Here is a 14,054-nt window from a genome sequence, read left to right as displayed (position 1 = left end):
TGGACTTGAGTCAGTGATGCGCAGGAGGTGCACATCTCTACCTGCTATTCGTCTTACACAAAGGTTCTGCTAGCACCAAAGCAGCACTGAACCTGGTGTTGAGAAGTGAAGCTGATGGACAGGAGGTGTTGTGTGTGTGTGTGTATATGCGTGCATTTATTTACACACACATACACAGAGTTGGCAGCCACGAACTCAGAACTGCTAACTTAATATCTTTAAACCTATCTGCAGGCTAAGCATTAAACAGGTTGAAAGGATGCGCTTTGTCACGTCAGAGCTGTGATAAAACTCTAGTCTTTATTCAGGTGGGATGTTCTGGCGTGCTGGTCTTGGCACAAAGCTTCTGGTGGTTCAAACAGCATGTTTTACTGAATGTTAGTTATGCATGAATGCTGAGGTATGTGTCCATTAAACATACAGGATCATGCCTAATTTTCAGAGGTTAATTTATGCATTTGCACCTGTTCTTTACCTTTTGACTAATAATGAGTGCGTCCAGCTAAGGAATGAAGATATGTTGTGCTCTGGCACAGATACGCTTCTTTTCCTTTGGAATATAGTTATAACATGGCAGGAAAAATGTAGTTAAAATATAGCAGGAAAAATGAAATGCAGTTTTGAAAGAAGAAATGAGGATGTTATTAACTTGTAAATGTTAAAAAAAAAAAGCTTTACTGTTAGATCTGGTAAGTAAATGCGTAATAAAGAATTTATGGGAAAAGGTCATGTTTTTAAGGAAGAAGCCTGGGAAATATATGAACATTCTATTTTCTACGTAAAATATGGCACGGCTTGATATTAAGTGATAAATATAGTTGATTGGCTGTAGGATTTCTAATAATTTAATTGGGGAAACTTTGAGAGCATTGGTTTCATTTGCTTAACCTGCAGAGACATGCTGTGCGTTGCTGTGAGATTGCTTCACTTAAAGGATTTCCCGCACAGGTTTCTTTCCAGTTCCCTCCCAGGTGAGATGCAGCAGGGCTTCTCCCAGCTGAACTGCTGCTGCCTTCAGGATGGCAGCCAACCCGCCGGGCTGGGCAGGTAAGGCCAGTCAGGTTGTGCACATAAGATGCAGGTGTTTAGATCACATGGACTGAGTGCCTGTGCACACACCAATGGAAGGGTTTACTGTGGCTCCAGCTGTGGGACTGGGCTGGGACAAAGAGCTAATTACTTACCAGATACGTTTTCATTCTGGATTATGGTTCTGTTTGCTTGTGTGATGAATAAAGCCGCATCCCCATTATTGCCATCCTTGGTTTGCGTGCTCCGTACATACCGGAGAGAGTGATAGGTTGAATCATGCTCTGTGTCATTATTTACAGCTGGAAGCTGAAATATACAAGTGATAAGGACTGTATGAGGATTTGGAAAACAAATGTATTCTTTTTGGCAAAGACTCGCTTCCTTATCAAAATCATGTTGGCAAGAATAATCTGAACTTTCTTCTTATAAAACATAACACATCCTGCATGTGTCACAACATACTCTATATTCAGTCACTCACAACGAAGCTTAGTGCTTTTATGACTTGAAGGGAATCGTTGGCTTCCTTTTACTAAGACTGTAATGTTTGTAGCTGTGAAATGTGGCACTTGCTGCATCAGAGGAGTCGCAGTATCTGTTTTTCCTTCATCATTTGCATGTCTTAGATATGGCCAGCTGTGAGAAGACAACGTTCCCTGCAAGGAAACCATCAGATAACTCAGCTATCTCTCCATTCAAGAGAGAACTTAAAGTGGAAAAGTGAGAATGCAAGTTAAAGGGGACACTCTTTGTAAATGCATCTGTGGTATCTTTCTTGCTCACTGAAATACACAACTGAACATGTGGGGAGTGATAAAATAGAGCAAATATGGAAAAGAGAATTGTTTTAATGAGGTCCCTGGTGGTGTTAATGCGCAAACATTAATACTTGGATCTTCTGTTTCATGAATATATGGCATGGATTTAACTTATTTTGTGTGAGGGCTTACGTAGTATTAACCCAGAGCTCCACCAGTGGCTCCAAGGAGGAAGAACACGACAGCTCTAGCTGTATGCAAGAATTCTTTGGAGCCCCATGGAAATCTGGTTTATGCTGTGTGATCAGGAACTGCCAGCCAGCAGGAAACTAGTCTGACACAGTGCATGAAGAACCTGATTATCTTCAAGAACACGTGCCATTTCCATTACCTCCATTTAATTGTTGATGGTTTTTTCTAGGTCCTATTTCTAAGCCTGCTAAAAAGCGCTGTTAGTGAGTTCCAGGATTTGCTGGATGAGCTCTTTGCACCTGCACTCCCTCATTGGGCTGTAATGAGGCTCACCTGGCAGCAGCTGGGTGAGGAGGGGTTGGGCTCCGTCTGCAGCTCAGCTGTGTTCATGGCAGGGGCTGCTCCGTGTGGTGGCTGTGGGCTGGTCCTGGAGTGCTGCTAACTAAGAAGCAGCTTCAGCATGAAATACTGTAGGCAAAAACGTGAGCAGGGGATTTTAAGTGGTGAGTAAATAGTTAATGATTTTCTCACATTATACAGTAGGTTTTTGTTGTTGTTTTTTGTTTTTGTCTCTTTTTGTATCTTTTGGCTCCTATTTGGTGGCGCTTCCACAACTTAACTATTTATTATTATTGTCTGCTCCTAAAGAGGACTGTCAGAATTCATTTCCTTAAGTAAATTACGCTCCAAAGCAGAATCGTTTAATGTTAATTGCGTGTTTGAGTCCACCCTCTGAAACGGGTACGTGGCTGCCTCCTGTAATTGGGCTGTCCGTGGGCTGTCAGATACACAGAGGGGAATTAGTTCTTGCTGGGAGGAGATGACTCAAAGCGCTTCAGCAGCAAACAATGAGAGCTGTGTTTTGTAATGGCAGCGGAATAAAGTTGCTTTTAAGGCTCCAATCGGATTCAAATGGAATGGATGAAGTGTCCTTTTGTGGGGCTGGAGCCTTGTGGTAGCTTTTAATCAGCTCCTCTGGGTGCTTATTTCTGTTGCGTTCAGCAATGTGAGCACCCTCAGCGCTGAGCAGAGCCCTCATTTGCTGTTTAGTTGGATTTCTCGAGCTGTCCTGGGCAGTTACCGGCCAGAACAAAGTGCCCATAAAAGCCCTTTTCTGATCCACCCGGTTCTGTGCTTCTGGACGGACCTTTGTTATGTTTAGGAGCAGCTTTGCTGAGGCTTTTCAGTTCTGCCCACCCTGGGCGCCAATGGCTGGGCCTGCTTTCTGCCTGCAGCCTCATCTTGTTTGTTAGGGCAGCGTACTTATCCAGGTCTGATCTATCAGAGCTGTACCTTCATCAGTCGAGTGGTGCAGCCCAGCCTCCGTCAGCCATCCCTGTGCCAGCTGTGCTATAGCCTTCCTCAGTCTGTTATCTGGGAGGGGGCAGAGACTTGTGCAGGCTCTTTGTTTCTCCTGATGCGCACACATTAATTATTGTCTTTGTGCTTCTTGCTGCTGTTGGTAAGAAAGTGGCACTAAAGAATCTGTTCTGCTTGTTCAGCTGGAGTTCTCATTGGCAGCAATCTGTACGCTGCTCTACAGTGGGTCAGTGCTGCTTAACCAAGGCAAGTGGTGCAGAACTTGTAACTGAGGTCTGCTGGTGTCTCTGAAGTTTTGTTTTGTGCTGTAATGGCCGCCTCTGTTCCCTTCTGCAATAAGAAAAGTATCAACTACCGCGGTCAGAGATATGTAGAGAAAGATGCCTTATTAAACGGCTGTGAACTGAGTGCATGTGCTACTTTAAAGGCTGCTTTTTCCTCACGCAATAAAGTAATTTTCTCTATACTCTTATTTATCTATTTGGTTTTTCTCTTTAAAGCTCAAGTGTGTGAGAGAACCACTCTGCACTGTCATGAGTTGCAGAGAACTGCGGGTCAACACTTGGGCTTCCTTGTCCAGCTCTGCCAGCGACGCACATTCTGCAGTATGAAGTAAGTGGAGAACAACGAGTTTGATACTTGGAGAGGTGGATGTAAAACAAATTTGCTTCTTAGCCTGTGGATAGTTAAAATATCCAGCATATCTGTCTTGTCGACGTACTGCAGTTTGGGCAGCCCAGCCAGAGTTTTATTGGCATTAAAATGGGTTTTTAGATCTTGTCAGCAAAACCCTGTGGTCTTCCATAGCCCCTTACCACCTCCTTCCACCTTCTGCTGCATACATGGCAAGAACTAGTAGAGGCTAAATGTATAGATAAGCACAGATACATAGGGAATGGTGCTAGGGGGCTGAGAAATGCAGGAGTGATACCTTGGCAGATTTACCTGTTAATGCAAGCACAAAGTCCTACTGCTGTATCGCAGAATAACTCTGCATTAAGATGAACTAAGTGTTGGAGGAGCTGATCTGGTAATAGGTAACCAAAATCAACCCTGCTGTGGAGTTGTAGCCTTAATTGCTGAATGTAGTTATTGATACAACCTTTGGGATGTTACGTACTGCTGGTGAGAAGTCCTTCATTGACTGCAATGGGACAAAAATTTGACCCTTAACCTGTGATTTAAAGGCAGCACAGCACAAGCACGTGCAGGCTGGTGTATTCTTCCCCAGCTTTCACTGTTCAGCTCTTCCAGCAGAAGATCAGAGTGATTTGGTCATAATATGAATTGTGATAGATTGTAGCCTGGAAATGGGCCTAAGATCATGAAATAGTGTGAGAGCTCTTATTCTGAACATCTGCTGTTTGCTTTTATTATGGTGATTCTGGATAGAAGCCTGAACCTTTCACAGCTGTGCAAAGGGAGGAGCATTAGTTTGGGTTGACGTGATGACTTCTTTGGTTCAGCTTTGGCTCTCTGCTGACCTAGTGGATGATGAACAAGGTGACTGTTGAAAGCTCCAAAGTCATCATTTGGTTTCTTTGTGTGACAGATGTGAGGCTGAAGGCAGGTTTGGTGCAGAAACAGATTTCTGTGCTTAGCTCCCTCACAGGCTATTTGTCACCCACAGGAAGCTATCTAAAAGGTCCAGTTTAACTTTCATTCTGACCTATTTTTTCAAAGCTGTGTACTGTGCGATTCATCTCTTCTGTGACCAGAACAAAGTCCTTAAAATGGTTCTTGCTTTACTCTAGTAATGTTTATGTGCGGTGGCACCCAGCTCCATGTGTTGCACGTTCTGCTCAGGATGAGATCTCAGCTGTGATAACTGTGTTTTTTTCCCCTGGATGATCTGCCTTCATTATGAAAATACATTTGCAGACTGTTACAGCAGTTGTACTTAAGTGGGGTTGATGGAACTCCAATTAATGCCTGAAAACCCAGTTTTTAATGGAAAATTTTATTCTACATATCTCTTTGTTAAGTTTTAGGATGTTTATGAGCAAGGCATGAATACTTGGTTAAGTGCTGCATGTGTAGCTCTTGGTATCTATTGCCATGTGATAAACGATGCTACAGAAGGTTTGCACCAATTTTCAGCTCTGTTTTCTTTGGGGGGAAAAAAGGGGAAATGTAGATTTTAGTGTTTTTGTTGACATACAATGTATACTTACATACAGCTGTATGGCATGACCCTTTGTTCCATATTCCAATTAGATTAAACACTGGTAGATTCCCTCTGCAGTGAAGATTATTACAGTTAACATTTAAAAGTGAGAGCTACACTGCTGTTTAGTCAAAGGAGGTCATGAATTTACTAAAGAATGAAATAATTTTATCAAATCTCAACCTTAAAATTCTCCCTTTTATTGATGCAGTGATGATGTAGCTGAAATCAGGAATTGTAAAAGTGAATGCAGACCATTCTGAGTGTAATGCAGCTGAATGGATTGTGACTTAGTTTAAGATGCATGTAAGAACCTGAGGAGACCCCGATGTCCCTGAGTTTGGGCACAAAATGGAAGATGTCGAGATCAGACTTCAGTTTCAGATTCTGCCATTGACTCCCTTGGTTGTGCTGGTCAGGTTACTTCACCCCCTTCTGCTTTTGCCTTTTCTGTGAAGGGAAGATGTTGCACAGTGCTCGGTACAATGTGAGATCCGCTGCAGTCATGCTGTTAGGTGTCCTTGCTGTGGAGGTGATGTATTGCCATTCAGTTCTGCTCAGCTTCCTCACCCAGGAGCTGCCATCAGGAGTCAAATGCTGCCCTTTTTACCTTTAGCAGAATTTTTCCTATTGAGTTTACGCTCGTTAGTTCTAGCACTTCTGATGCGCTGCCCATGTCCTAGAATGGGTAACAATACAGACACTAATTATCTTAGTTTTAAATTCCTTGTATACTTTATATATATACTAGAAATATGTTTCTGAAACAGATATACGCTATAATGCAGTGTGTATTTGGTTAACAGTTGCCTTCCTGTTTTGACTAATCAGTGGTGGGAAGTGCACGTTCATAGCGCTGCGGTTCACCTGTGTGCACGCTCCTTGTATTATTCAAAAGTATCAGCAATAAGTGCTGTCAGTTGAAGCTGTAGATTACGGAGCGTGAATCAGTGACAAAGATGCACAAATGGACCTGACATCCGTGCTGTAGCTGAAATATCATTTCGTGATTGCTTCTAGGAATTACCGTATCTGTCCCCGCCATCTTTAATAGGCAGCTGTTTGTGAATCAAATATCATTTCAGTCAAGAAGCAGCACGCCAGTGGGAGGGTCTGTGTGAACAGAAAGAACGTAATTATTATTCCACTTGCTTTTATGCATTTAATAACAAAAGAGTGGAAGCTTGAGGTACAATAGAAACCTTAAAGGCACAATAATCCTAAACAATAGCAGTAATGCACCAGTGCATGCCCTGTGAAATGATTAATTAAAGAGTGATGGGGCAATTATTCATTTACTTTCCTCATTTGTGACCGTTGGGCGGTAATACTAAATTAGCTTACCGTGTTTGCTAATATGAAGCTATTTCCTGAAGCAAAAGCTGTAGAGAACTGGGAACTTAGTGGGAAAATGAGAAATGCTTCTGTTAAAAGAAGAGGGGGAAGAAAGGGGATTTTTATCTGTGTGTTCTTAGAGGGCTGTCGCAGCGTGATGGATATAACCCGATGCAGTGATGTCTGCCTGTGTTTGCAGAGTGCCTGAAACAATAGATTTGAGGTGAAAACTGCTTCATCGTCTGTAACTGGGCGCTAAAAGAAGGGTCAGTCATGGATTGGTATTTATTTTAGGTGTCAGCTCTGTGAACTGTGTGCCCCTGTTTGAGGAAGAATCTTCTTTAAGTGTCCCGTAACACATATATTCAATAGGAATATATTGGAAGTGCCCTTCCTACTAGGCATGTTAAACACCAGGCTGAGGAATTGACCTTGCTTAAGGAAAAAGATCTGGGGGCCTCATTTTTGTTACTTGGATTCCGTATACATCAGAAACAAACAAATATTCCATAATGGAAATATGGTCTTATCAATACGCTGCATCAGATTAAGGGCAGCTGAATGCTAGCAGGAACACAAACGTTGGCCAAAGCGGTTCTATACAACATAATCCTTTAATCCACGTGGTAAGTAAAACAAATGTTTTTGATGTGAAATGTGATCGCTTTGATTATAGCAGCTGCGGGGAATGGTTTTTTTCCCACTGCTTTACGTAGGATAAATCTGTCAACTGAAGTTTGACAAGGTAAGTCCTCTCCTCTCTTCCTGCCCTCTAGACAGCCTTATTCCGGAATACCAGCTCAGTTTCTTATCACTGAACTCCTGAGTATGGCGAGCCTCCTTCCAGAGGAGGTTGGTTATTGACATACAGTCCTACAGCATTTTCTGGGGCGTGAGGTTGGTAAGTTCAGGGTTGTGTTTCTGTACATTTCAGTCCTCGTCTGCAGTGGGACTTGGTGTGGTTATGGGTCCATCAGCGTATCATAGTATCATAGTATCGTGCGAGTTGGAAGGGACCTTAGAGTTCATCGAGTCCAACTCCCAGGATTCGAGCCCTCTAGTGTAGCAGAGCGGCAGTTTTACCCCTTGCGCCACAAGGGGGATTCGAACCCGGGCCCCCTGGTGTTGCAAGCGGCGGTTCTAACACCGTGCGCCACCGGTCCTCTGAGTTCACCCATTCCCTGCTATATGCTAATATATTTGAGGATCATCTCTTGTTACACTAGAAAAAGACGGGTTAAAATGTCAACAGAAACTGATGAGGCCTTCCGTAGCCAACTGGAAGTAACATCACGCTCCCGGGCGTTGGTACTTTTGGGGGATTTCAATTATCCAGATATTTGCTGGACGACCAATATGGCCAAGCATGCGCGGTCCAGACAATTCTTGCAGTGTATTGAAGATAACTTTCTAATGCAGATGGTCGAGGTACCGACGCGGGGCGGGGTGCTGCTGGACCTTATTCTCACCAACAAGGAAGGACTCGTTAAGGAAGTAAAAGTCGGGGGTAACTTGGGTTGTAGCGACCATGAGATGGTGGAGTTCGAGATCCTGAGCGGAGGAAGCAAAACAAAAAGTAGGATTGCTACCCTGGACTTCAGGAGAGCCAACTTTGATCTCCTCCGGGACTTACTTGGGGCCATCCCGTGGGCCAGGGTGCTAGAAGGCAAGGGGGCCTGTGAGAGCTGGCTAGCATTCAAACGGCTCCTCTTCCAGGTTCAGGATCGGTGCGTCCCTGTAACTAAGAAGTCAGGAAAAGGTGCCAGGAGACCTGCGTGGATGAGTAAGGAACTCATGTGCAAGCTCCGCAGAAAGAAGAAAGTACACGATATGTGGAAAAAGGGTCTGGCCACTTGGGAACAATATAAGAATGTAGTCAGGGACTGCCGAGATGCGACCAGGAAGGCTAAAGCCCACCTGGAGCTGAATCTAGCTAAGGAGATAAAGGATAATAAAAAAGGGTTTTTTAAGTACATTAACAGCAAAAGGAAGGCTAGGGAGAATGTGGGCCCCATACTAAGTGAGGGGGGTGTTCTGGTAACGGGGGATGCTGAGAAGGCGGAAATACTGAACGCCTTCTTTGCCTCTGTCTTTAGTGAAAGGGCTCTCCCCCAGGAATCCCAGTCCCCGGTGGTTGATGAGAGAATCTGGGGAATGGGAGATTTCCCTTTAGTCAGGGAAGAGGTGGTCCGTGAGTGCTTAGGAAACATTAATGTCCATAAATCCATGGGACCTGATGGGGTGCACCCGCGGGTGCTGAGAGAGCTGGCGGAGGTTATTGCTAAGCCGCTCTCTGTAATTTTTCAAAGGTCTTGGAGAACTGGGGAGGTGCCTGAAGACTGGAGGATGGCCAATGTCACCCCAGTCTTCAAAAAGGGCAAGAAGGATGACCCGGGTAATTATAGGCCAGTCAGCCTCACCTCTGTCCCAGGGAAGGTGATGGAACAGCTTGTGCTGGATGCCATCTCCAGACAACTGGGAGAAAAGGAGGTTATCAGGAGTACTCAGCATGGGTTCACCAAGGGGAGGTCGTGCTCGACCAACCTGGTGGCCTTTTATGAAGATGTCACTAGCTGGGTGGACGGGGGGAGAGCGGTAGATGTAGTCTACCTTGATTTCAGTAAGGCTTTTGATACGGTCCCCCATGACATCCTTATAACAAAGCTGAGGAAGTATGGGATAGATGAGTGGACGGTGAAGTGGATCGAGAATTGGCTGACTGGCAGAGTGCAGAGGGTTGTCATTGGCGGTGCGGTGTCTGGCTGGAGGCCTGTGACTAGTGGTGTCCCCCAGGGGTCTGTGCTGGGTCCAGTCTTGTTCAACATCTTCATCAACGACCTTGATGAGGGGATAGTGGCCACCCTCAGCAAGTTTGCTGATGACACGAAGCTGGGAGGATTGGCTGACACGCCTGAAGGCTGTGCAGCCATTCAGAGAGACCTGGACAGACTGGAGAGCTGGGCAGTAAGAAACCGGATGAGGTTTAACATAAGCAAGTGTAGAGTCTTGCATCTCGGTAGAAATAATTGCATACACCAGTACAGGTTGGGGGAAGACCTGCTGGAGAGGAGCTCTGCTGAGAGGGACCTGGGCGTCCTGGTGGACGACAGGTTGGCCATGAGCCAGCAGTGTGCCCTTGTAGCCAAAAAGGCCAATGGCATTCTGGGGTGCATTAAAAAGAGCGTAGCCAGCAGGTCAAGGGAGGTGATCCTCCCCCTCTACTCTGCCCTGGTGAGGCCTCATCTGGAATACTGTGTCCAGTTCTGGGCTCCCCAGTACAAAAAAGACAGGGATCTCTTGGAAAGAGTCCAGCGGAGGGCCACAAAGATGGTGAAGGGCCTGGACCATCTCCCCTACGAGGAGAGACTTAGGGAACTGGGTCTGTTTAGCCTTGAGAAAAGAAGGCTGAGAGGGGACTTGATCCAGGTTTATAAATACCTGAGGTGTGGGAGCTATAGTGGCGAGGCTGGTCTCTTTTCAGTAGTGCGTGGGGACAGGACTAGGGGCAATGGGCTGAAACTCCAGCATAGGAAGTTCCGCACGAATGTGCGCAAGAACTTCTTTACAGTGAGGGTGACGGAGCACTGGAACAGGCTGCACAGGGAGGTGGTGGAGTCTCCTTCTCTGGAGATATTCAAGACTCGCCTGGACGCCTACCTGTGCGACGTGGTGTAGGGAGCCTGCTTTGGCAGGGGGGTTGGACTCGATGATCTCTAGAGGTCCCTTCCAACCCCTATAATTCTGTGATTCTGTGATTCTGTGAAACTGATGCAAAATAGTCACTGACATCAATACTTTTAACTTGTTAAAGCTTTATGCAAGGGTTTTGCGCTCAGAAGGCAGTGTAATAGATGTCCTGTTTAACCATTTTCAAGTAAAATGTATTTTGATCTGTTTTTCTTCAAAACGGCTTCATTTTGAAATATTCTTTATTTACCAGCTTTAAAAAGAGTAAAAATCTAAATGATTTTTTTAATAACTGAACCAGGAGCAAAGTGAGTTGCAGTTCTTGTGTGGAGCACACTGAGGTGTTTTCAGTTTCACCTGCATCCAGTTTCATATCAGCCTAAATCCAAATCATACATTTTTATTTTGGAAAACTATGGATAGAAAAGTCATCTTTTTCCCCCCCACTAAGCAACTGTTGGTCTCTATTTGCTGCTGATTTGCAGTTGATATTTTAAGGATCCTCAGGTTGTTGCTGCGTGTCTCTGAGCTGCGTTGTGCTTTGGGTCTGCGTTGCCTTGAGGCTGCCCAATGAAACGTGTAATTGTACTGCGATCCTACTGCTGCGACAGGAGCGGAGATCACCGCCCAGTTAAAATTACAGACAGCAAATTCGCTGTAATCAAACAGCACTTTCCAGCTTAGATACATTTAGCAAAGGCAAATTGATAGGATTTGGGAAGATTCATCCAGAACACGATGATTCCTTGCACACACCAAGTGCCAGCGTTAAATGGGCAAAGGTGTGTTTGGAACATTGGTTGTGATCCAGCAGCGTGTGGGTGTGTTTGTGTGGCACACGCGTGCAAAATGAAAAGAAACGAGACAAATTGTGCTGATCTACTATAAGCTTCTCAATGCTTGATGTCAATTATCAGTGCTAACGCTACCTGAATTTCCTCTAGCAGAACCACCAGTTGCTTTACAGAACCGGGCCGTTGAAAATGGTTGGGATAGCGCTGGCAGTTTAGAAGTGAAGGAGAAGTTAAATTGCATGGATTATAATAATGTAATTAAATTAATTGAGATTAAATGGGGTAGGACTTTGAACATCTCCTGAGTAAATATTAGCAGGATTTAGGGAGTGCTGAGTTGTGTTTATCCTCCAAAATTATCTTTTGACATCTGTGTTTTATGTTGGTAGTGCGACTCCTTGAGAACTCCTGCTTATTAATTACCCCTTATTAAATATAGCGGTGCAGTTCTGATGTCTTCTGTGTATTAATTAGTTTTAGCCTGTCTTGTTAGAAGGGCTGTTGGATCTCTTATAGTGTGTTTTATTGTCCATTGGCTGTGCATGATAACTTACTTGCTCGGTTTTGCACACAAGCCTGTTGTCCTTTCCCAGCATTTAGAAGACCCAGCTCTGATGGTCACAGGAAGCTTATTTGAGTCCCAAATTGTTTTTCCCTCTTCTTGAAATGTGTTAAACTGGGGAATTTCCGTTTATTTTTTTCTCTAAAGAAGATTAAAAGATTGTGGATCTAACTGTATTTTTGATATAGTCATTAATTATACTTTGTTGCATTATCAGTCCCCTGTGATGTGTCAAATTGATATTTATGTGTAGAAGCTATTTGTGAAAGATAGAAAGAGCTTTCTTGGCTTTTCCTGTGCTTATGTAGTTCCCCCCATCCCAATATAAGTAGCAAAGCGGTGATGGATTTTCCTCAGAAATCCCAAGTTCAACATTTCACTTAAAATGTAATATTTTAACTCGGATTTTCCCATCCTACAAGTTATAAATCGTACCTGTCCACAGATACGTATGGAATCCTGTGGACTAGCGATTTCCATGCTGGCACATGGAAACAATGGTGTCTCACAGCAGCTGACTCCCTTTGCAAATTGCACAGCTATGTTAGTACTTGGGGGTTTGAAACTGTCAGTGCTCGGTAAAGATGAGTAATAGCAATCCTAGGTGTTCTCAGCCTTGAGTTCTAAAATTGTTTTCAACTCTCAATGCAAATGTCCCTCTCAAGGTGAGAAATGTCACAGCAGAAAGGCTGAAAACTTTCCAGGCAATTACACTGGTGAATAAACATGTGTGGATTCCTGATAACTTCTAAATAAGCTCTTTTAAAATAAACGATAATAGTACAAAAACAAAAACAAGAAATCCAGACGAGCCTTTTGTAGTTTAAGTATGGGTTGACTGTAGCACAGAAGATGAAGTACTGAGTGAGAATGTAAGGCTGTTTAATGATTGTCGGGATCTGGAAGTGATTTGCTTTGCATTGTTGGGCTGATTTTCAGCGCACAGATCCAGTTCTGCAGAGGCCATCAGGTTTTATGTCATGGTCTTAATCTTGCCAGTGACACGTGAGGATCTGACCATACACTGAAAGCTGATGTTACAGGCAGTAGAGCACCTACAGATTCTCCTGTTAGCGTTACATAATATACAAGCAGCAAATGCAGGCTGACTTTTATGTTCCAGCTGTAACTCTCACTGCTATAAGAAACAAAGTCTGTTACAGTAAATGTTGTGGTGTTCAGCTCGCAGCAGGAAGTTGGCTGTCTGTGCAGCTGATACCAAAATGATAATTTTCTGGCAGTTCTGAGGGGGTCGAATGGGAGAGAGACAGAAGGTTGTTAAACCGAACATATGAGGATCAGTATCTCAGAGGAGAGAGGAGTTTGTTCCATGTGGATTTTATGCTTCTCTGTTGATGTATGGTTGATGTTTGCTGGACGCCCAAATGGCAACATGTTCGTGTTCAACACAGCTAAAGTTCTGTGCCCTTGTTTCTCTTGCATGATGGTCCCTGTATAGCACTTGCGGACAGGGAGAATTTGGGTGAGATGTTACATGACAAGCTGTTTGATAAGGTGAGGTTAGACCTCTGCACGGTCTGTGGGGCACTGAATTGCCTTTAGTTGCAGGTGGAAGAAGCATTTAAATGGTGCCTCTGCTGTGGAATCACTCAGCCGTGTTGGACCCATCTTCACCTCCAGCTGTTGCCCTCAACCCTTCTGCTGTTGCTGCAACATGTAGAAGGGCTCAGGGAGGGTTTCCTGCCTCTGCTCCTCTGCTGTTCTCACATTTGATGCATAGAGAACGTGCAAATTGCTGGGGCAGTGTCAGGGGAGCAGGAAATGAGGGCGGCTGAGCCCCTGTATCCTCAATGGTAACTTTGTCTGATTGACCACAAGGGAGAGCATCTATGCTGTGCTAATGGAGAATGAATAGACATCGGCATGGGCTGCCTGAAGGGAGGCTCACGCTCCTTCCAATGGGGAGGGCTGAATGTGGTGTGCCTGGGCTGCTTCCTCCCTGCATCCATCCCTGTGCCCCTTCCCTTCTCTGGCTGTACAACTTCCTTGGAGTCCCTGTGTGAACTTCAGGGTGCTCCTGCACTAAGCTGAGGGTACAGCTGAGGGGAGAGAGGTCAGGTCGTGTGAGATGAATAGAAGCTGTTCCAAAAATCTGTGAGATTTTGGTGTGAGAAAACAAACACGCTTCCTTCAAACATCTGTTTGCAGCCACTTTGAAACATGACCTAGTGAATCCCTGCTGCCCA

Source organism: Excalfactoria chinensis, chromosome 14 (genome assembly GCF_039878825.1).
Source record: "Excalfactoria chinensis isolate bCotChi1 chromosome 14, bCotChi1.hap2, whole genome shotgun sequence".
Classification (NCBI taxonomy): domain Eukaryota; kingdom Metazoa; phylum Chordata; class Aves; order Galliformes; family Phasianidae; genus Excalfactoria; species Excalfactoria chinensis.
This window is presented reverse-complemented; position numbering follows the sequence as displayed.